Source organism: Oncorhynchus masou, chromosome 25 (assembly GCF_036934945.1).
Source record: "Oncorhynchus masou masou isolate Uvic2021 chromosome 25, UVic_Omas_1.1, whole genome shotgun sequence".
NCBI classification, from domain to species: domain Eukaryota; kingdom Metazoa; phylum Chordata; class Actinopteri; order Salmoniformes; family Salmonidae; genus Oncorhynchus; species Oncorhynchus masou.
Window position 1 is genome coordinate 18561595 of NC_088236.1, and position 19769 is coordinate 18581363.

Here is a 19769-nt window from a genome sequence, read left to right on the forward strand (position 1 = left end):
AGAAGACACACACACACACACACACACACACACACACACTGTTAGAAGACTTCTACAGAACACACAGACACTATTAGAAGACTTCAACAGAAAACACACACACTATTAGAAGACTTCTAGAGAACACACACACACACACACACACACACACACACACACACTGTTAGAAGACTTCTACACAAGACACACACACACACTGTTAGAAGACTTCTACAGAACACACACACACTGTTAGAAGACTTCTACAGAACACACACACACACACTGTTAGAAGAGTTCTACAGAACACACACACACTGTTAGAAGATTTCTACAGAACACACACACACACACTGTTAGAAGAGTTCTACAGAACACACACACACTGTTAGAAGACTTCTACAGAACACACACACACACACTGTTAGAAGAGTTCTGCTCGGAGAGATTCGTACTTTTAGAGATTCGTACTTTTAATTCACACTTAACTAGCCTTTTCTTTTTCAAGTGTTCTACTCGGCTAGCCAGCACCTCTCCTAAACAGGTGTTCTACTCCACTAGCCAGCACCTCTAATAAACAGGTGTTCTACACCGCTAGCCAGCACCACTAATAAACAGGTGTTCTACTCCGCTAGCCAGCACCTCTAATAAACAGGTGTTCTACTCCACTAGCCAGCACCTCTCCTAAACAGGTGTTCTACTCCGCTAGCCAGCACCTCTAATAAACAGGTGTTTTACTCCGCTAGCCAGCACCTCTAATAAACAGGTGTTCTACTCCGCTAGCCAGCACCTCACCTAAACAGGTGTTCTACTCCACTAGCCAGCACCTCACCTAAACAGGTGTTCTACTCCACTAGCCAGCACCTCACCTAAACAGGTGTTCTACTCCGCTAGCCAGCACCTCAACTAAACAGGTGTTCTACTCCACTAGCCAGCACCTCACCTAAACAGGTGTTCTACTCCGCTAGCCAGCACCTCACCTAAACAGGTGTTCTACTCCGCTAGCCAGCACCTCACCTAAACAGGTGTTCTACTCCGCTAGCCAGCACCTCTCATAAACAGGTGTTCTACTCCGCTAGCCAGCACCTCACCTAAACAGGTGTTCTACTCCACTAGCCAGCACCTCTAATAAACAGGTGTCACCTAAACAGGTGTCTCTACTCCGCTAGCCAGCACCTCACCTAAACAGGTGTTCTACTCCACTAGCCAGCACCTCACCTAAACAGGTGTTCTACTCCACTAGCCAGCACCTCACCTAAACAGGTGTTCTACTCCGCTAGCCAGCACCTCACCTAAACAGGTGTTCTACTCCGCTAGCCAGCACCTCACCTAAACAGGTGTTCTACTCCGCTAGCCAGCACCTCACCTAAACAGGTGTTCTACTCCGCTAGCCAGCACCTCACCTAAACAAGTGTTCTACTCCGCTAGCCAGCACCTCTAATAAACAGGTGTTCTACTCCGCTAGCCAGCACCTCACCTAAACAGGTGTTCTACTCTGCTAGCCAGCACCTCTAATAAACAGGTGTTCTACTCCGCTAGCCAGCACCTCGAATAAACAGGTGTTCTACACCGCTAGCCAGCACCTCTAATAAACAGGTGTTCTACTCCGCTAGCCAGCACCTCTAATAAACAGGTGTTCTACTCTGCTAGCCAGCACCTCTCCTAAACAGGTGTTCTACTCCGCTAGCCAGCACCTCTAATAAACAGGTGTTCTACTCCGCTAGCCAGCACCTCTAATAAACAGGTGTTCTACTCCGCTAGGCAGCACCTCTAATAAACAGGTGTTCTACTCTGCTAGCCAGCACGTCTAATAAACAGGTGTTCTACTCCGCTAGCCAGCACCACTAATAAACAGGTGTTCTACTCCGCTAGCCAGCACCTCTAATAAACAGGTGTTCTACTCCACTAGCCAGCACTTCACCTAAACAGGTGTTCTACTCCGCTAGCCAGCACCTCTAATAAACAGGTGTTCTACTCCGCTAGCCAGCACCTCACCTAAACAGGTGTTCTACTCCGCTAGCCAGCACCTCTAATAAACAGGTGTGCGTTTCTTTCGCCTCCAGAATACTCACTTTTGAGGACACAAACTCAAGTACATAATAAAAATACAATGAAAATATGGAAATATGAAATATCCTATATGATGTAGTTCCTATGAGATCAAGAGTGGCAATTGTCTGTCTCTCTCCATGACCCTGTATGCATAAACAAATCATCATCACAGTGTCCAATGTGTGTAGAGAGGGTCAGTAAAGCAGTACCAGAACAGTGATGATGAAAGGTTATGTGCTATAGCTGTACAGGGTCATGACGTCTTCCAAATGGCATCATACTCGTTAGAATTGCAGAACCACTGTGCAGTGCCAGTACAGTAGACTGCAGTAACCAGTATTCTTTGGTGCTGCTATAAGTATTGAACTATTCACACTATTTGTTCTCTTTAGCTAACCTAACATACTGTCACTACTGTTCTATGCTATTGTATTATTTTGCAATAACACATGCTGTTGCATTAGTGTCTATACGCATGTAAAATGAAACAGTCAGTCCTCTAGTATTAGCGGTTAGAGCGTGGGCCAGTAACCAAAAATCTCCTGTTTTGAATACCCGAGTTGACAAGGTTAAAATCTGCTGACGTGTCCTTGAGCAAGGCATTTCATGCTAATTTGCTCCAGGGGTGCCATACTTCTATGTCTGACCCTGTAAAACAATACATTGCACCGCACCTATCCGGTGCATGTTTTTTGTTATAGTGGAAGATTTGTGTTTGTCCTCCATTGTTTTACTATTGATAGAGATGTCCTCTAAGTGATGAGCCAACATGGGCAGGGCCAGTTCTGAACATTTAGAACTTAATGAATTTGAACCAGAATGAATCAGACTTTCACAGGTAATGCAGACGTGTTCAATAGTTCCACTATGACCTAGGAGTTGACCAGAATAGAAAGGTTGTGGCTCCATGTTTAGAATCGACTAGTCACTTTTTTCAATACTTCTATGAAAGATTTATTTAAAAAAAATATAATAATTCACACAATCACACGTTTAACAAGGTGTTAGTAAAGGCGTCTGCATGCTTCCCATTCGGAACAGTTCGGAACACTTTGTGCATATATTACGATTACATTTTGTGACGTTTTGGTCTTCGGCAAGGGTTTTATAGGGATTCTTCAGTTAAGTGTTTAAGAACATTCGCTTGAGTTCGGCTAGGCGCCATACAAAGTGAAGCATGCTGACACTTTAAGTCATGTGATGGTATGGTGTGATATATATGGAATGGATTGACAGTTTATAGTTCATGTTGTGAATGTCCCATTTACTGAGAGCAGTCATCTATCTGATAGTCACTCATTGTCTGTCCCTCCATTCAAAATAAATCAAGAAGCATTGTCTGTGGATGAGACCATGTGTGTGTGTCTCGAAATCAGGCTTAGCATACCTTGTAATCAAGATGAACATTTTACACACACACAAACAAAAGGACATCTTGCTGAGAGGGGCCAGATAAATAAGAGGGTGGGGAGGTATGGAGGGAGGAGAATGATATACATTAAAGAGGGAAATGGAAAGAGAGCGCGCGCGAGAGAGAGAGAGAGAGAGAGAGAGAGAGAGAGAGAGTAACCCTAGTACCTGTAGCAGGGGCTGAGGCGTTTAGCTGGTGGTGCCAGAGAGCTTTTACTAGTCTGTGATCAGACAGAAATGAAAGGCAATGGAGCGATTGAATGGTCAGTCACACACACACACACAAACACACGCAAACACAAACACACACACACACAGTTGAATGGACTTTGAGAAATCACTGTTAGATGTTATAATGTCACAGTGATTCCACGTCTCCATCACCCATAATGCAGAGTGACTGAACGAGCATTCTGACACACACACACACTCACACCGCTGGAAAGGAGGGAGGGAGTGATGGAGGGAGGGGGAGAGAAACACATAGCTCATTAAAATACAGGTGTGACTTACAGTGAGGGAAAAAGGTATTTGATCCCCTGCTGATTTTGTACGTTTGCCCACTGACAAAGAAATGATCAGTCTATAATTTTAATGGTAGGTTTATTTGAAGAGTGAGAGACAGAATAACAACAAAACAATCCAGAAAAACGCGTCAAAAATGTTATAAATTGATTTGCATTTTTATGAGGGAATTAAGGATTTGACCCCTCTGTAAAACATGACTTAGCACTTGGTGGAAAAACCCTTGTTGGCAATCACAGATGTCAGATGTTTCTTGTAGTTGGCCAACAGGTTTGCACACATCTCAGGAGGGATTTTGTCCCAGTCCTCTTAGCAGATCTTCTCCAAGTCATTAAAGTTTTGAGGCTGACGTTTGGCAAGTCGAACCTTCAGCTTCCTCCACAGATTTTCTATGGGATTAAGGTCTGGAGTCTGGCTAGGTCACTCCAGGACCTTAATGTGCTTCTTCTTGAGCCACTCCTTTGTTGCCTTGACCGTGTGTTTTGGGTCATTGTCATGCTGGAATACCCATCCACGACCCATTTTCAATGCCCTGGCTGAGGGAAGGAGATTCTCACCCAAGATTTGACATGGTACATGGCCCCGTCCATCATCCCTTTGATGCGGTGAAGTTGTCCTGTCCCCTCAGCAGAAAAACACCCCCAAAGCATAATGTTTCCACCTCCATGTTTGATGGTGTGGTTGGTGTTCTTGGGGTCATAGGCAGCATTCCTCCTCCTCAAAACATGGAGAGTCGGGGTTGATGCCAAAGAGCTCCATTTTGGTCTCATCTGACCACAACACTTCACCCAGTTGTCCTCTGAATCATTCAGATGTTCATTGGTAAACTTCAGAACGGCATATATATGTGCTTTCTTGAGCAGGGGGACCTTGCGGGAGCTGCAGGATTTCAGTCCTTCACGGCGTCGCGTGTTACCAATTGTTGTCTTGGTGACTATGGTCCCAGCTGCCTTGTGATCATTGACAAGATCCTCCCGTGTAGTTCTGGGCTGATTCCTCACCGTTCTCATTCTCATTGCATCTCTGCGAGATGAGATCTTGCATGGAGCCCCAGGCCGAGGGAGATTGACAGTTATTTTCTTCCATTTGCGAATAATCGCACCAACTGTTGTAACCTTCTCACCAAGCTGCTTGGTGATGGTCTTGTAGCCCATTCCAGCCTTGTGTAGGTCTACAATCTTGTCCCTGACATCCTTGGAGAGCTCTTTGGTCTTGGCCATGGTGGAGAGTTTGGAATCTGATTGATTCATTGCTTCTGTTGACAGGTGTCTTTTATACAGGTAATGAGCTGAGATTAGGAGCACACTCTTAAAGGGAGTGCTCCTTATCTCAGCTTGTCACCTGGGAGCCAGACATCTTTCTGATAGAGAGGGGGTCAAATACATATTTCCCTCATTAAAATGCATATCAATTTAAAACATTTTTGATGTGTTTTTCTGGATTTTTTTGTTGTTGTTCTGTCTCTCACTATTCAAATAAACCTACCATTAAAATTATAGTCTGTTCATTTCTTTGTCAGTGGGCAAATGTACAAAATCAGCAGGGGATCAAATACTTTTTTTCCCTCACTGTATGCCTATACGGATATTTTGGGAGGTGTTTGTAGCAAAAGCATTGATAACAACCACATCAGTCAACATTACACTTCAGATGGATACCATGATAGCAGGGATTAGTAGAAGGTAGGGTTTACTGTAAATCTCTCTCAATTAGCGTTTTTTTGGGGGAAAGAAAGTTTGAGAGAGGGTTGGAGAGAGAGAGAACAGGTCAAAGATAAAGAAGCTCTCACTGTCTGTCTATCTTTCTCGCTCTCTGTCTCTGTTTCTCTGTTTATCTTCTGTCATTTCTATAGTGAAATTACAGGCAGGTCACCCGTGATACAAGGCAGTTTTCGACGTCCATCCATGTCTGAGCGTGTCGGAGATTACGTGGAAATTGACCACTAATTGGCAACAGTGAGCACTACCACCTTCAAGTAGTCTTCAGTTCGGTTTTGCTAGGGATTTGGGTATGGGGATGGTGGATGTATGTAAGCATCTGTCTCTGATTCAAATGGTTGCATGTTCAAATCTGGTGATAAAAATTAGCATTTTGAGATTTTTGTTTTTAAAGTTCATCCATGTTTCTCAAATGTCAAATTTCAAAGTTGTTCCGAACATCAAATTTCAAATAGTTTAAGGCATCGTTTCCTAATCTCAGTCCTTGGGACCCCAAGGGGAGCACTTTTGTTTTTGCCGTAACACTACACAGCTGATTCAAATGATCAAATGTTGATGATTAGTTGACTACTTGAATCGTCTGTGTAATGCTAGAGTAAAAAAAAAAAACATGCACCCCTTGGGGTCCCGAGGAACGAGTTTGGGAAACCCTGGTATAAGGTCTAAGATGAAGTTTGAATCCAGCGATAGAAAGTCAGAATTCATCCATGTTTCTCAAATTTCAAAGTTGTTCCAAACGTCAAATTTGGCATTAACTCCAAATTGTTACGGTTAGGGTTAAGTTTAGGCATTATATAAAGTATCAGAAACAACTTTCTATTGCTGGATAGGAACTTGCAAACTTTGGAATCAGAAGAAGACGCTTACGCCCATCCCCCGTCCACAACTCCCGAGCTAAACCGAAGCCGACTTGAAGGTAACAGCTCTCACTGTCGCCCCTAGTGGCCGGTTTCCATGTCATCTCCTAATGTTCTCAGACATGGATGAACATCGAATACCGACTTGTATCATGGGTGACCTGGCTGCACACACACACACACACACACACACACACACACACACACACACACACACACACACACACACACACACACACACACACACACACACACACACACACACACACACAAGGAGAGACTGAGACATAGGATGCACTGTATATGTTAGGGAAGCTACATTAATTTCCTGTGTTTGCTAAACATGTCACAAGCTTCCTTTGGTATTGTGCTGTTAGCTGTCCCTTGATGACGTGTGTGTGTGTGTGTGTGTGTGTGTGTGTGTGTGTGTGTGTGTGTGTGTGTGTGTGTGTGTGTGTGTGGGAGGAGCATTCAATAGATCATAGTAATGTAAAAGTATAACTCACAATTGTATCAGAGTTGCTGGATTTTTCTTCTTTCACCAGCATATTTCCCTAAGATCCTCTGAGGCAGTCGTTTTCAAACTTTTCTTGCCCAGGGATCCTAATATGATAGCAAAAACGTTTAAAAATCACATATTGTCATATCATCAGTTGAATGATAATGGCAAGTAGAAATAATCCACATTTAAAATGAATTGATATTTGTATACAGCTTCACGGTTTCATTATTTTGCCCTCCCCACAGTTCATTTGAAGAGGTGTAAAACCCTAACATAGTCTGTTAACTAGAAAGGTCAAGATTTCTTGGCACATTTTTACATTGAGCTAAGAGAAAATGTTGGTTAGTTCTCAAATATGGTATTATTTAAAGATATAGTTGAATACACCCAGCTACTGTTTTATTATTGCTTTATTACTACTTATTACTTATTACCCTAGTTATTAGTGTATTAGGGCAGTCTCATCTGTCATGGTGCCTTCTTATTCTGGGATTTCACTGTGCCCCTGTGTGTGGAGACACCAATCTGTATGTTTGATATCAGTGGATATTAAATCATGTTTCACTAATATCCCAAACACCAAATCACACTACAAAATGAATGATGATGGTTCCCCTAGTCCAGCTGTTTTGAGCTGATGAGGCTGGACCCCACTTTTAGACAATCCTAGAGGGCTACACGATGGAACTAACTAACCACTTTAGAGGGGGACAGAAACAGGAAAATTAAGATATGGGGGGGGGGGGGGGGGGTTATGGTTCATACCAAGCCTCTCTCCATACCCCCACGTTTCCATCTTAAATGACCATTACCATCCAAACCACTCTGAGAAGTGTTTATTTGTGTTCATTTTGGAGGAGTTGTGGAGTGTTGAGAGATGTAGGATATGTGGAATGGAAGTATGGATGAAATGTCTCTTTCATGTGGAGGAGTTGAAGCAGACCACAAAGACCAACAGATCATGGTGCTAAGTGGCTCTGCAACACTCAAACGTACACACACACACACACACACACACACACACACACACACACACAGTGTTTGATCTCATCCCTCGGTCAGGGCTGAGACTAACAATAGCCTCAATAGTCTTGTGTTGAAAGCATCTTGTGTTGAAAGCATTTCCCCACTCTATCCCCTGTCAAACCTATCCCCTGTCTTGACCCTACACATAAGCTCACGTGAACCACTCACACATATTGTGTGTGTGTTCGTGCGTATGCTTGACTTTGTGTGCTCGTGCATGTGAGAGAGTGTGTGTGTGTGTGTGTGTGAGAGAGAGAGAGAGAGAGAGAGAGAGAGAGAGAGAGAGAGAGAGATATTAGGGGTTTTATGACCAGATTCCTCTGGCTTTTCAAAGGTTCCCTGGCAGAGAAGAGGATAATGGGTGGGCCTCTCAGAGACCTTTAAATATGGAGGGACTTAACAGTCACCTCTCACAAAATGGAGGGACCTAACAGTCAGTTCTCACAAAATGGAGGAGTGGTGAGGTGAGGAGAGCAAGACAGAAAAACAGACAGACAGAGATGTCAAATTGTCTTTTTACCAAATTACCGTGCAACAGACCATGTATTCACCCCCCCCCAATTAACAAATAAACAATACAAAACAAAGGCTTTTGATGTTTATTTGACGTCAAAAAAGCTTTTGATTAAATTTGTCATGAGGGTCTGTTATACAAATTGATGGAAAGTGATGTTGGGGGAAAAACGTACGACATTATAAAATCCATGTACGCAAAAGTGTGTGGTTAAAATTGGCAAAAACACACATACAGTGCCTTGCGAAAGTATTCGGCCCCCTTGAACTTTGCGACCTTTTGCCACATTTCAGGCTTCAAACATAAAGATATAAAACTGTATTTTTTTGTGAAGAATCAACAACAAGTGGGACACAATCATGAAGTGGAACGACATTTATTGGATATTTCAAACTTTTTTAACAAATCAAAAACTGAAAAATTGGGTGTGCAAAATTATACACTGTAATTATCAAAATCCAGGAAAGAAGAGTTCAATTCTACAATCACCTATAAGAAAGTGATTCCCAAACATTCCATAGCAAAGCCATTACCTACAGAGAGATGAACTTGGAGAAGAGTCCCCTAAGCAAGTTGGTCCTGGGGCTCTGTTCACAAACACAAACAGACCCCACAGAGCCCCAGGACACCAACACAATTAGATCCAACCAAATCATGAGAAAACAGAAAGATAATTACTTGACACATTGGAAAGAATTAACAAAAAAAACAGAGCAAACTAGAATGCTATTTGGCCCTGAACAGAGAGTACACAGTGGCAGAATACCTGACCACTGTGACTGACCCAAAATCAAGTAAAGCTTTGACTATGAGAAATGTTGCCATAGACAGACCTGGTTCTCAAGAGAAGACAGGCTATGTGCACACTGCCCACACAATTATTTGGAAACTGAGCTGCACTTCCTAGCCTCCTGCCAAATGTATGGCCATATTAGAGACACACATTTCCCTTAGATTACACAGACCCACAAAGATTTTTTTTTGATAAACTCCTATATTTATTGGGTAAAATACCACCGTGTCCAATCACAGCAGCAAGATTTGCGACCTGTTGCCACAAGAAAAGGGCAACCATTGAATAACAAACACCATTGTAACTTCAATCCATATGTTTATTTATTTCCCCTTTCATACTTTAACTATTTGCACATCATTACAACACAATATATAGACATACTATGACATTTGAAATGTCTTTATTCTTTTGTAACTTTTGTAAGTGTAATGTTTACTGTTAATTTTTTATTGTTTATTTCACTTTTGTTTATTATCTATTTCACTTGCTTTGGCAAAATGATGGAAAAGATTCCCATGCTAATAAAGCCCTTGAATTGAGATTGAATTGAGAGATCTATGTGCAGACTATCCACAATATATTACTGTCAGTGTGTAGGCCTGGGATCTCCAACCTTTTCAAGCACGAGAGCTACTTAAAAAAGAAAACATGTCGTGAGCTGCACATTTTCTCTCCTTGTCCTTAGTGTACAAGAGAAAGTAGTGCACTGTTTTCTGTCAATGTACTTGGTAAAAGTATGATTCATTAGCAACTCAAAGGAGAGCTCTATAAAATATTTGTTTTTCCCTACAAATTCTATTTGATATTTTGCCAAATTATGTTTTTATATTTTTCCTGGATTTAGATTTGTTTGGTTTTTCACTCGCAAAAAATTACAGAGAATCAACGAAATGGGATGTTTTGAGGCAGGGGTCTCCAATAAATGAGTAGCTCGTGACATGTTGTATTTATCTCTCATGCTAGAGAAGTTTGGAGACCCCTGTTCTGAGGCCATGTCCATGCATAAATCAGATCAGAAGACCATTTTTTTATGTCTGGAAGAAAACTAACACATTTACATTTTTTTGTGTAATTCCTCTTTAATAGTACATCTGACCTTTTAATTGTGAATCTAGTGAGTGAGGAATGTGCCTTCTAACGTGCTGGTTTAGCGATGGTTCTGTACTGCTGCTGTTGCTCATTCCATGCAATGTGAACAAATACCAAATAATAGATACAAATTCTATTCTTACTCATGATATACTTCTGCCAGGTAAACCTACCTTTCAGTTAATTGGGAAGGTTTTGAGGAAAGTATTTCTGTCAACCCACAAGGTAGTTATCACATTAACTGGCTAAACATGGAGTGATAGACAAACACACGCACCACACAGACAGAGGCAATATTGCTGGAAATGAATTGGCCGATATTGTTTTAAGTTTGGCGTATGAAGCCAATAGTGGCTAACCAGGGGTGGGATAACGTCAATGTTACGTTGATTAGATAAAAGCTGGGAACTTGTGGTGTCTGATACTTGTGAGATTTGTTTATGGCAGTTTGCAGTGGAACAAGTGAAAAATGCATGTACGTTCATAATTGTTAGGCGAGCTACTCATCGGTGGGCTACGAGCTACTGATAACTCTCGATGGGGAACCCTGGTGTAGGATATACTGTATTTGTTTGACTTGAGGTTTTGCCAGCCTCTGGTTGTGGATACCATGGTTGGAGGAGTGAAAAATATGAACAACAGAGGAGAAATGTATTAGAAAAGTTGCATATCTAGGGGTGTGTGTGTGTGTGTGTGTGTGTGTGTGTGTGTGTGTGTGTGTGTGTGTGTGTGTGTGTGTGTGTGTGTGTGTGTGTGTGTGTGTGTGTGTGTGTGTGTGTGTGTGTGTGTGTGTGTGTGTGTGTGTGTGTGTGTGTGTGTGTGTGTGTGTGTGTGTGTGTGTGTGTGTGTGTGTGTGTGTGTATACAAATACACACACAGACACAGATCAATTTTCATACCTGTCTCTATGGAGCCTATTTGAGAAAACAAGAGCTGGGAAATATGTGTTTGGTCTATCCCAGGGAGAGGCAGGCAAGGCTGGGCACAGCTCACAGCACCGTGGGGGCGTCACTCTGGAGGCCCTTTCTGTATATTATCACAGAATACCACATCTCATCATAACACATCATTAATCAACACTACAACAGAGCAAACTTAGAACTGAACCTATCTAACATATTCTTCCTTTAATCGTCTCTTTCCTATCTTCCCTCTCTTCCTCTGTTCTAGAACTTATTTAGTCATGTATGGAAACCTGCTCTCTTTTTCCATTGAATAATATTTCATGGTCATAATGCTTTGGGCATCAGCAGAGAATAACTTTAATCAAAGATGTTCCTTCTTTCACTTGTGGCTGTGTGTGCTGTTGATAGATTTAGAAGACTCATCATCTCCCCAAGGTGTGGTGTTTTAATAAGAGCTGTTTTCACTGTCTCTTTCACTCAGTCTACGGAATAAGTCCTTCCTCAATCACCGCTCGGCTTCAAAATATAACATTCCTCCAATGTTTCCCTCTAGTATTTTAATAGCTTTCTAGCTGCACCGAAGACTTTCAGTATTTGTGCTAAAAGCTAATTAGCATTGGGTCATGAAACTACATCTAACTTCCTTCACACTAGACGCAGATAAAAACTACGTATCCAAGTTCATCTGACTCTGGGGAAGTAGATAAAGGGCGTTGCCAAAATCCATAATCAATGTTTTTTATAAAATACCCCTCAAACAAAATTAAATGTTTCCCGATACGGATATTGTACTGGAATTGTAGTACTGTATGTTGTGGAGGTTGACTTGATCTGTATGGCACATTTTCCTGTGAATACTTTAGTCGGGATGATGATTATTACAGGTGTTTGTTAGCTGTACGCTTAATGCTTCCCTGTGTGTGTGTGTGTGTGTGTGTGTGTGTGTGTGTGTGTGTGTGTGTGTGTGTGTGTGTGTGTGTGTGTGTGTGTGTGTGTGTGTGTGTGTGTGTGTGTGTGTGTGTGTGTGTGTGTGTGTGTGTGTGTGTGTGTGTGTGTGTGTGTGTGTGTGTGTGTGTGTGTGTGTGTGTGTGTGTGTGTGTGTGTGTGTGTGTGTGTGTGTGTGTGAGAGTGCGAGTGCATGTGGTCCATTAAATCATACTGATCTTGTAGATCATTTTGAGACCCACAACTAACTCTTCCCTTCTATTTACATTGCCTAGGTGACATCGGAGAAGCTGGTGTTGTTATTGGAGCTTCTGCTGACGGATGGAGCTCAGTGTGACGTCATTGCATACTATCCAGAGAACCTATGATGTACAGATAAAGGACGCTGAGGTAAGACACACACACACACACACACACTTTAGTTCATTTGTTCTCACCTCCCATGCAGTGTTTGGTGCTGTGTTATGTTACGTGCAGTATACTGTCCAGTATCTACATGATCAATTACATTTTAGTTGAACTGAAGTGAGCATCTTTTGTAGTGATCAATGTAAAAAGACAAAAAATCTTAAAGCAGGAATGGAAGACATTTGTATCATAGGATGAGTAAGTGCACTCTGCTCATAATATAACTTCCTATACTGACAATATACTTCACTTCTAAGAATAAAAGACCGTAAGGTATGCAATTGTATTGACCCAGTCTGTCCTTCAGTGGTTCAGCACGAGAATTTCTTTGCAAAGGCCTGTATAGCCTGCCTGGAGGTAGCAGACCAACAGAGAAACTGCAAAATGACAGTACAAGGACAAATTGGAGTCTCAATTCAATGGCTCAGACACAAGACACATGTGGCAGGAACTCCCGACAATGACGGATTATAAAGGGGAAAGCCAGCCACATCGAGGACACCGACACCACGCTTGTGGAGAAGCTAAACTGAGTGCTCTCGATCTCTGTGGCCGACGTGAGTAAGATATTCAAGTATGTTATTTCTCGCAAAGGCTGCCGGCCCAGACAACATTTCAAGCCGAGTCCTCAGAGCTTGTGCAGACCAGCTGGCTGGAGTGTTTAGGAACATTTTCAATCTCTCCCTATCCCAGTCTGTTGTCCCCACTTGTTTCAAGATGTCCACCATTTTTCCTGTACCCAAGAAAGCGATGGTAACTGAACAAAATGAGTATTGCCCAGTAGCATTCACTTCTGTCATCATGAAGTGCTTTGAGAAACTAGTTAAGGATCATATCACCTCCACCTTACCCGACACCCTCTGCGCAATACAATTTGCATACCGCCAAAGATCCAAGGATGCCGCAATCGACATTACATTTCACACTGACCTATCCCACCTGAACAAGAAGAATACATACTGTATGTAAGAATGCTGTTCATCAACTACAGCTCAGCCTTCAAAACCATAGTCGCTCTCCAAGCTTATCACTAAGCTCAGGGACCTGGGTCTGAACCCATCCCTGTGCAACTGTGTCCTAGACTTCCTGATGGGCCGGCCCCAGGTGTTGAAGGTGGGCAAAATACCTCTGCAGCACTGATCGTCAACAAGGGGGCCCCACAGGGGTGCATGCTCAGCCCCTTCCTGTATTCCCTGTTCACCTATGATTGTGTGATCATAATGTCTCCAACTCAATCATTAAGTTTGCTGATGACACAACAGTGGTAGGCGTGATTACTAACAATGACAAGATAGACTACACGGAGCCCTGGTGGAGCGGTGCAGGAAACATAAACTCTCCCTAAACGTCAACAAAAAGAAGGAGCTGATCGTGGACTAAAGAAGGCTGAAGAAATTTGTCTTGGCCCCTATGATCCTCACAAACTTCTGTAGATGCACCATTGAGAGCATTTTGTCAGACTGTATCACCACCTTGTACATCAACTGCACCACCCACCCTCCAGGACATCTGCATGCCCTCCAGGACATCTACAGCAGTTGGTGTCTTAGAAAGTCATCACTAGCCGACCTCCACCAAGTACCCTGCCCTGAACCTTAGACACTGTCACTAGCCTGTGACTACCGGTACTCTAACCTGCAGAGACCGCTGCTACTGTATGTACATTGTCATTGAACACTGGTCACTTTAATAATGTTTATATACAGTTTTACCCATTTTATATGTATATAATGTATCCTAGTCATGGCTCATCCTATATAGCTACTGCTGTACACACCACGCTTGTCAAATCAAACTGTATTTGTGGCGTGCTTAGTAAACAACAGGTGTAGACTAACAGTGAAATGCTTAATTACCGGCCTTTCCCAACCAACCAATGTTATGGTTAGTGCTCTGTCCTTCCATGTAAGTGTTGTAGAATGTGTGTGAGATATGTGTGAGCAGTTAATGTGGTGTGAAGGATAGTGTGTGAGAGCACTGGTTTAACTTCTTATGGCTGCAGGGGCAGTATTGAGTAGCTTGGATGAAAAGGTGCCCATTGTAAATGGGCAGCTCCTCCGTCTCAGTTGCTAATATATGCATATTATTATTAGTATTGGATAGAAAACACTCTAAAGTGTAAAATATTGTCTGTGAGTATAACAGTACTGATATTGCAGGCGAAACCCCAAGGAAAACCAAACCAGGAAGTGGCTTCTATTTTGAAAACTCCATGTTCCATAGCCTCCCTCTGCTCCATTTAAAGGGATATCAACCAGATTCTATCGCTTCCTCAAGGTGTCAGCAGTCTTCAGACATAGTTTCAGGCTTTTATTTTGAAAAATCATCCAGAAAGATAACATCGCGTCAAGTGGTCGCATGAGTTTGGCTCGCGCAACAGAGTTTGGACAGCCATTGCTTTTCCCTCTCCTACTGATAAAGACATTTGCGGTTGATATATTATCGATTATATATTTTAAAAACAACCTGAGGATTGATTATAAAAGAAACGTTTGACATGTTCCTGTGGACATTCCGGAAACTATTTGGAATTTGTCTGCATTGTTGTGACCGCTCTTTCCTGTTTATTTCTGAACATAACGCACCAAACAAATGGAGGTATTTTGGATATAAAAATAATCTTTATGGAACAAAAGGAACATTTATTGTGTAAATCCCTAAATTTCAGGTGCTTTTGGGGGACAGTGGTGGAACCGTTAGGGTTAGAAGGACAATCCAACCACAGGAATGTTCTTAAGGTCCTCCCAATCTGTGCAAGCCTAACCTTGACCGTGTGGCAGTGAAAACAGGGGTTTTTCATCTCACAGATTACAATGACATCTCTCCCCATAGGAATACATTGCCTGCTCCCCTAAATTCAACCTGAAGCCTATGTGGGTTATGAATGCCTTATGAACCTGTCTTTGATGACAATTCATCAGGCCACTATGAGGTCTACCTGTGTTGATTCTAAGCTTCCTGGATCAACCAGAAGTGATTAAATTCACCCTAAATGTGTTTTGATATACCAAACCTGCAGTTTGTGAAACTCACTGCATTCAACCCTGTGTACATCAGTCAATTCTTAACGTAAAGACTTTAAACTCGAGATTCTGTAAGAGGATACCGCAATCAGGATATATATTTTCTTTTAGCTTCCTGTGTCAACCGGAAGTGCCTTAAATTGGTGTCAGAGTGGCTGTTTCGAAGGGTTAAAAAGGTCAGATGTTTCCAAAACTTCATATGTGTTTAGGCAACTCTCATGAACTGTAAATCAGTCATTTCTCTAAAACAGATGTCAAAGAAAAAACTCTCTCACACACACACACACAGCAAGGATGGAGTCACACAGTGCGGGCTTAAAGACACGAAAAGCCTGCAATGGCCTTGCCATAATCTCTTGAGATTCGGAACTTGGGATTCGGGGTTGCCTCAGCTAGGCCTACACATAATGTTAGAACTGGACTCGCAGCTAGAAGGTAACTATGTGTTTTATGTTTTTATTATGGTTTAGACGCTGTGAATTTTGGGCCTGCTCTGAAATATGTGATAGTTGGCTTCTAAACGAGTTGGAAAAGTGGGTGTGGTGTCATCTTGTATCAATTTGGTGTCAGAATGATATCTAATTAACTGATGGATGATGACTTGCTGGCTGACTTTTGTCCATTTGCCATATGTTTAAACAGTGATAGACCATCACCAAATTGACATTCTGAAATCATCACCAAAGAGCGATGGAGAGGAACCAGAATCGCTGCCCGGCCATCCCGAGTTCATCGGGCCAGTCAATTTCGCATTCCTGCAGTTTTTTTGAGCATGTCAAATTTGTGATGGTAAATGCCCATTGAAACATATTGCAAATGGACAGCCGGGCGCCTGGTGATTGGAACGAGTTACCAGGAGCACATTTAAAAGCATTTTTTAATGCCTTTAGGGGGTGCAAGGGGTCCACAGTTGGGTAGGGAGAATCCCCCCCCCCCACCCATGGCGAGGAACCACTATCACTGCCCGGCCATCCCAAGTTCATCGGGCCAGTCAATTTTGAGCATGCCAAATTCGTGATGGAAAATGCCCACAGCCGTGCACCTGGTTATTGAAATGGGTTAACAGGAGCACATTTGAAAAATGTTTTTTTTATGCCTTTAGGGGGGTGCAGGGTGTCTACGGTTGGGTAGGGAGCATCCCCCACCCGTGTCCTTCCAATAGGCAGCACCCCGGCCCTGAGTCCCACTTCTCCCTCAACATACATGACAAATAGACCATCAAGGTTGATTCATGGCTTAACATAGTGCTATAAAGGAAGAATTGACTTTGGGGGTGACCAGTGAAATATACCTGCTGGATCGGATGCTACGGGTGGGTGCTGCTATGGTGACCAGTGAGCTAAGATAAGCTGTAGCTTTACCTAAGACTTACAGATGACCTGGAGCCAGTGGACTTTGGTGACAAAACGGATGGCACAGTGATAGACTGAATCCAATTTGCCGAGTAGAGTGTTGGAGGCTATTTTGTAAATGACATCACCAGTGCAGTGGCAGCTGGGAGGAGGCGCTCTTATTCTCCATGGACTTTACAGTGTCTCAGAACTTTTTGGAGTTTGTGGTACAGGATGCAAATTTCTGTTTGAAAAAGCTAGCCTTTGCTTTCCTAACTGCCTGTGTATATTGGTTCCTAACTTCCCTGAAAAGTTGCATATCGCGGGGGCTATTTGATGCTAATGCAGTACGCCACAGGATGTTTTTGTGCTGGTCAGGGGCAGTCAGGTCTGGAGTAAATCATATATCTGTTCCTGGTTCTACATTTTTTGAATGGGGCATGCTTATTTATGATGGTGAGGATAGCACTTTTAAAGAATCATCAGGCATCCTCTACTGGCAGAATCAGGTCAATATCCTTCCAAGATACCCGGGCCAGGTCGATTAGAAAGGCCTGCTCGCTGAAGTGTTTTAGGGAGCGTTTGACAGTATTGAGGGGTGGTCGTTTCACAGTAGACCCATTATGGACACAGGAAGTGATTGCTGAGATCCTGGTTGAAGACAGCAGAGGTGTATTTGGAGGGCAGGTTGGTTAGGATGATATGAGGATGCCAGTGTTTACGGATTTGGGGTTGTACCTGGTAGGTTCATTGATCATTTGTGTGAGATTGAGGGCATCAAGCTTAGATTGTAGGATGGCTGATGTGTTAAGCATGTCCCCTTTTAGGTCACCTAGCAGTGCGTGCTCTGAAGATAGATGGGGGGCAATCAATTCACATATGGTGTCCAGGGCACAGCTGGCAGAAGGTGGTCTGTAGCAAGCGGCAATGGTGAGGAACTTGTTTCTGGAAAGGTGGATTTTTAAAAGTAGAAGCTCAAATTGTTTGGGCACAGACCTGGATAGTAAGACAGAACTCTGCAGGTTATCTCTGCAGTAGATTGCTACTCCGCCCTCTTTGGCAGGTCTATCTTGTCGGAAAAGTTATAGTTAGGGATGGAAATGTCAGCGTTTTTGGTGGCATTCCTAAGCCAGGATTCAGACACGGCTACAGAGTGTGCTAAAGCAGTGAATAAAACAAACTTTAGGAGGAGGCCTCTAATGTTAACATGCATGAAACCAAGGCTTTTATGGTTACAGAAGTCAGCAAATGAGAGTGCATGAGGAATGGGAGTGGAGCTAGCCACTGCAGGGCCTGGATTAACCTCTACATCACCAGAGGAACAGGGGAGGAGTAGGATAAGAGTACGGCTAAAGGCTATAAGAATTAGTCATCTAGTACGTTCAGAACAGAGAGTAAAAGGAGCATGTTTCTGGGCATGGTAGAATAGATTCAGGGCATAATGTACAGACAAAGGTATGGTAGGATGAGAGTACAGTGGAGGTAAACCTATGATGAGAGTGGTATCGTCTCTAGAGACACCATTTAAACCAGGAGAGGTCACCTGTGTGGGAGTTGGAACAAAATGATTAGCTAAGGCATATTGAGCAGGGCTGCAGTGAAATAAGACAATAAGACAATAATCACTAACCAAAACAGCAATGAACAAGGCATATTGACATTATGGAGAGGCATGCATAGCCGAGTGATCACAGGGTCCAGTGAGTAGCTAGGCAGGCTGCAGACATGGCGATTCAGACAGCTAGTGAGCCGGGGCTAGCAGGCTAGCAGAAGAGCCTTGGAGGGACGTCGTGACGGAAGAAGTATGTTGTAGCCCCCCCGTGCAGTAATGCCGGCAGACCAGTCGTGATGGATCAGCAGGGCTCCGTGTAGTAAAAGGATCCAGTCCAATTAGCAAAATATATATAGTAGCCCAAGAAATTGGCTGATGGACCTCTTCAGCTAACAGTCCGGTATGCTCTAGACAGTTAGCGGGCCCCAGCTAGCAGGCTAGCAGATGGGCATTCAGGGGAAGTCGCGATGGAGGAGCCTATTGAAAAAAACCTCGGGCAGATTACGTCGGTAGTCCAGTCGTGATGAACGGGGCTCCGTATCGGTTGTAAAAGGGGTCTAGGCCAATTGGCAAAATAGGTATTGTAGACCAAGGAGTGGCTGATGAACCTATTCAGATAGCTGGGAGATGGGCCTAGCATAGGTTAGCTCCAGGCTATTTGGTGCTTTTTTTGGGACAGAGACGTTAGCCAGGAGTAGCCACTCAGATAGCAGCTAGCTAGACAGTCAGGAGATGTCCAGGCTAAAGGTTAGCTGATGACTGCTAGCGGTGGCTAGCCTGACTACTAGCTAGTAGCTAGTTAGCTGGCTAGCTTCTGTTGGAGGTTCCAGTTCTAAAGTAAAGATAATAGCAGATCCATTCCACATTGGGTGAGGCGGATTGCAGGAGAGTATGTTGAAGTTGAGGTTAAGAATTGAAAAAATATATATATATGCAAAGAAGAAACGATATGAAAAGATATTTACATGGGACAGGACAAGACGAAGACAAAGATGCCTGACTGCTACACCATCTTGGATAAGTAATGTAGCATTACTCCTGGTTGCTAAGATAGATAGCCTCCTGTTATGAGTGATGTAGCATTACACCTGGTTGCTAGTGTGCTAATAAAGTTTCTGAGGTGTACTGTAGAACTAA

At 43.0% G+C, this 19769-nt stretch overlaps 1 long non-coding RNA gene across 1 annotated transcript in view; it reads left to right on the plus strand.

Annotated features, from left to right (window-relative positions):
- The window catches only part of LOC135513865 (uncharacterized), a 52026-nt gene that overhangs the window by 30459 nt on the left and 1798 nt on the right, over nucleotides 1-19769 (plus strand). The window contains exon 3 of the long non-coding RNA XR_010451599.1: nucleotides 12594-12708. This is a non-coding gene — a long non-coding RNA (uncharacterized LOC135513865). The remainder of the gene's footprint in view (nucleotides 1-12593; nucleotides 12709-19769) is intronic.